The sequence below is a fragment of the Montipora foliosa genome, chromosome 2, assembly GCF_036669935.1.
Source record: "Montipora foliosa isolate CH-2021 chromosome 2, ASM3666993v2, whole genome shotgun sequence".
Taxonomy (NCBI): domain Eukaryota; kingdom Metazoa; phylum Cnidaria; class Anthozoa; order Scleractinia; family Acroporidae; genus Montipora; species Montipora foliosa.
The window spans coordinates 50,647,057-50,652,021 of NC_090870.1; the positions used below are offsets into that span (position 1 = coordinate 50,647,057).

At 41.3% G+C, this 4,965-nt stretch overlaps 1 pseudogene; it reads right to left on the reverse strand.

The window, feature by feature from the left end:
* Positions 1–1,131: 1,131 nt before the first annotated feature.
* LOC137990924 (lamin-B3-like) overlaps positions 1,132–4,965 on the reverse strand; it is a 16,825-nt pseudogene continuing 12,991 nt past the window's right edge.

A 4,965-nucleotide genomic window follows, 5' to 3' on the forward strand; every position in this document is an offset into this window, starting at 1 on the left:
CGATACCATGTTTTCGCGCCATAATTCAACTTTCAAGATGGTGGCTGTGAAGGACAGCTCTGATTAGAGAATTTTTTAAAAAAAATTAAAAAAGTAAAAAAACTGAACTGGTGAGAAGCACTCTGAGAACTTCTGAGAACTGCATCTGCAAAACGTGTTTATTCTCCGAAGCGTTTCGTCTAGCTAACGTAGACTTCTTCACGGAGTTTTACAGTAATAAACGTCTCTATTTAAGCCACATCTGATGGCACGGTTTAGCTTAAACCGTGGCCACAAAACATCGTTTCTCACGCCTTGTTCTAATATTTCGCAGCCTTAATGTTTGGCCGTCATTTTTGCCATTAGATATGGCTTAAATACAGTCGTTTAATGTACTATTGCAAAACTCCCTGAAGACGTCTACGTTAGCTAGACGAAACGCATCGGAGAATAAACAAGTTTTACAGAGACAGTTCGCAGAGTGCTACTCGCTACTGAGTTTAGCTTTTTAAATTACATTAAAAAAAACCAGCAATATTTGGTCAATCTTTTGCACAGTTTACACTCTTCTAGGTCTTTTGCTGCCATGCGCAACAAGTTCTCGGAGGGACTTATGGGAATATTTATAAATTATCAGAATGTATGCGTTTGGTTCGGCACATGAGAAGAACGCCGTATGAATCACCTCCCGCTCCAATGTCGAGTAATACGACAGACCTTGTCAAACTTAACGTTTTTGCCGCACCAAATTAAGACTGCCGGGCTAAAGTGATTCAGACGCGCTCTTTTGCCGTACTTAATTCCTCAGTTAGTTTTGGCACATGAGTGGAGCGGCGTCTGAAGAGAATCTTTCGATCTCAAGATGCTCATGCTCTCGCTCTCGCACTCGCACTTGGCCTGCTGCGCAGGTTAAGATGCACTTTTAACAAACCGCTCACTAGAGAACAGACACTCTAAGAACCGTAAAAAGAGAAGACAAACTAAAAGCAAGTGACAGGTCAATTGTTGTTTCTGACTTCTTGCGCACTAAGCAGGAGGTAAAATGGAACAAGAGCCAATCTTTGCCGGTGGAAAAAAGCTCCCTTCTACACTTTTATGCAACAAAATGAAAAACTGCTCTTGGCACATTATATCGCTCAAATGACAGAAGCCTTGTTTCCGTTTACCAATGTTTATTTATAATATAGATAGGCAAACCCTGCACTGGCGAGAGACTTAAAACACAATCTAGCCTCATGCTGATTACTGAGTTAAAATAAAAACCACACACATACACACTGTCTTTTTTGTGGCAAATTTAAATCCAAAGTAGAGGAACTAATCTGACTTTTAAAGCCGCCTGAGGACAACGAAAGGCAGAAGACATTATTGCAAGATTGTTATGCTTTGCCCAGCTTGTCCACTTCACAAGTTTAGGTTAAACGATAAGATACCTCAGGGGCGGATCCAGGGGGGAGGGGGTGAATAGGGTGGCTAACCACCCCTCAGTGTGGCTCTTTTTTTTCCTATTTAACTGATTTTTATTGTAATCATTTTAAAATTTTGCAGGAAAAGATACTGTTTATCCGACGTGAACATATTTATTAATGCAAAGCATAAACAAAGACAAAATGGCAGCTTAAACTATCTGGACATTTGTCAGAGTATGTACTTCGATCCTTTTAATTAACCCCTCTTAAATTATTCCTAGATCCGCCACTGATATCTTTAATTGTATACAAATGTACCTTAAAAGTCTCTATTCTGATCAGTTCTTTCCTATGAGCAAACTTTCCATACAACAAATCACCAACTCAAAAGCTTTAACCCTTAAATTCTCAACAATTGTCTTTAAGATATGGGCATCGAGGAGCTGGTCGTCTAAAAAAACACACGTTGACTAACAGTTAATCTCGACTTAACCGGCACACTGGATTCACACTGTTTTATTCCAAGAGAATGGGACAAACGGAAAACTGAAAAACCTCAAGACTCTGAAAACGTGAAATCACCAGTAAGATTTCTACTGAATTGTAGAGGGTGGTGGATGGTGTTCCTAAAAAGGGAAAGAGAAAGAAAAGGGAAGATAAGTACATTGAGAGCGAAAAAGTGCATTTAATAGATGCAGTAAAACGTGACGAGAGGCACTCGTCATAAATTATCTCTGGCACAAAGTGTTAACCGAAGGGTGGACTAGCACTGTTCACAGCTTCTCTTTTTCTCCCGAAACCAAAAGAACACGGAAAAGAAGAACAACCGCGCTCTGCATACAAGCTAACAACATGTTTTTTTCCTGTTTTTCGCATTTGCATCAATCTGAGATAAGCACTGTGAGCAGTGTAGCAGTGTTACATGTAATGTGCATGGGCATTTATACTGAGGCGTGGTAGTTTCAAGTAGAGGGGCGGTGGCCTTCGGTTTAGTCTTCGGTTCGGGTGGTCTGAGCTCGAGTCCCAGCCGGAATCATTGCGTTGTCTTCTTGGGCAAGACACTTAACTCTCACAATCCCTCTCTCCACCCAGGTGTATAATGGATACCGACGAATTTAATGCAGGGGGGGGGGGGGAACCCTGCGATGGACTAGCATCCCATCAAGGGGGAGTAGAGATACTCCTGGTCGCTTCATGCTACAGAAACCGGGATAACCTCGGGCCTCATGGGCCACTTGGCTCGTATGCAGACACGTAAAGTGACCGAGCAAATGTTTCGGTAATCACTGAGGAACTGGACAAGAAGAAGTAGAACAGGAGAACGAAAACAAAAACAGCCCATGGCTGGATAGACATACAGCTAACATTGTGTTATTAACAAGGTTACAGATTCTACTAAGGTAGTAGTAATGAATCTATGTGAGCCCAATTCGTTCAATATAATTATGTCTTCACTAGTTTGTACCAGTTAACATACGGCAAACGAACGTTAAGATTAACTAACCACCCAAAAATTAAACCCGGAGCTAAAGGTAGAGCAATGCAAATTCCTGCCCTTAGGCACTGTAATTAATTTATAGGTGTAAAGGTCGAAGATCGGCATTCAGTTCGGTAATGTGGGCAACTTGTAATGTTGCTTATAAGGTATGTATGCCATAAAAGGTACCACCTGCAGCACTCACCGCAGGAGTTTCCACGGTTATTTCTTGACTGGAACCTTCGTCCGTCCTTGTGACACGAGCTTCTTCACCGATCAAAGTGGCTTCTTCGAATTCCTGCAAACATAAAAAATTAATGTAGTACAGATATACAAAGTGATGTAGCAAAAAGGTTTAAAATGTTTTGAATTGCGTCATTTTTACTTGAGTGCCAGTTTCGTCAGTCCTGATTACAGTCACTTCTTCGTAAAATTGAGACGTTGCTTTCTGAAAAAAAAAAAAATTAAAATGAGTATTGCTACATCGCTGGGCAACAGAGAACACAAAGTAAGTCAATTTATGTTCATTTAGAAGAATTATTACAGTGCAACTACTCGAACCGGGCCACTACATTGTGTAAGCTACACTGTTTAGTTGTCGCAAAATGAGTTTTTAAGCTGAATTTTTCGAGCAAGATTTATAATTATGAATTATATTTTTTTAATTAAGATTTATAGTTATATACACTTTCTTAGAGTGTACATAACGCAGATCAGTCAACAGTGCTTATGTTTTCACGTCAAACAGACCGGAACAGCACCCAGAAATTATACTGCAGATGCTCATCCTGACTGGGTGACTGAAATTCCTTGTCAACAGGTGCCTGTTACCTCTGTATCGTTACCACTAGCAGTCGGCGAAGAAGGGAAATAAGTGGTACAAGACTAAAGACACCAACTCATTTAATGATCGAGCGAGGGAGCGAACACATGGCGATACCACGTGACTAGATGACGTTACATCTTCCCCCCTCCCCTCCCTTTTTTTTTTAAACTTAATCTAATCGATGAGAGAACAAAATATAATAAGAGAATAAACCATGTCTCTTTCGTAACTTGTTGTCTCAGAACTTATTGTCTTGGAACTTAACACAACAAAAGGAAATAAAGAAAAGTTAATCAGTTTGTAAAACAGGTCACAGTTCCTTTCAGGCGGTAACAAAGTTCTTCAGATACTTTGGGGGTTTGGGCACTCGACCACTCCTGGGGCCCGTTTCTCGAAAGACCCGAAAACCCATTTGTGAAATTGCCAACCGCTTGTTTTGGAAAGCCGATCTTTTAAGATGCTTTTAAGGTAACAAAGAGAAAAAAATAATTGTGAAGTTTGACGAATTAAATCCTCTCCGTTCCTGAGATACAAAGGGAATTGTGATACCCGAAAATGCCTGGTAAAGTTTCGGGTCTGGTGGTGGACCTTGGTTTGACAAGACTGTCGCAGGTTGAGGATTGTCCCGAATTGGTTGGACGTTGTTTTGGATTGATTGGTCTGTGGGCTTAGGTGTTCCTGGTTTAATTGTGCTGGTAGGGATGCAAGGTTGGTTTCCCTGTGGTAGTGTGCCTGAAGCAGGCTAAAAAGTCGAGCTAAATGGCTCCTTACTCTGGCGGAGGTGCCGACGGTTTCTCTAGTGCACTCTGCTATCTTCTGTTCGAACCTCATCAGAACGGATGTCGAGTTGGTCTTCAGCTCGGGCTTTAAACCACCTCTTATCTCTGTCAAATGGCTTTCGGACTACTCTGACAACTTCTCCTGTCTGTAATGGCTTGAACTCCTTGGTGTTTTAATTGAAGTACTTTGTTTGGCTTTCTTATTGAGGAAGTTTTCCTTTACATCTTTTTGAACTTTGGGCTTTAGGAGGTTGCTGGTTGTGGGGAGCAGCGTTCTCGTTCTACCACCAAACATTCTTTGAGCTGGAGAACTTAACAGTCCTTCCGATGGGGTGTTTCTTTCTTCATGACGTTCGAATTCTTTGCTGTCATGATGGCATTCTCGACTTTACCATTTCTTTGGGGGTATCCGGGAGAGCTTGTGGTGACTTCAAACTCATATTTTGTAGCGAATTCCTTGAACTCTTGGAAGCTGAATGGCATGTTGTCGCTGAT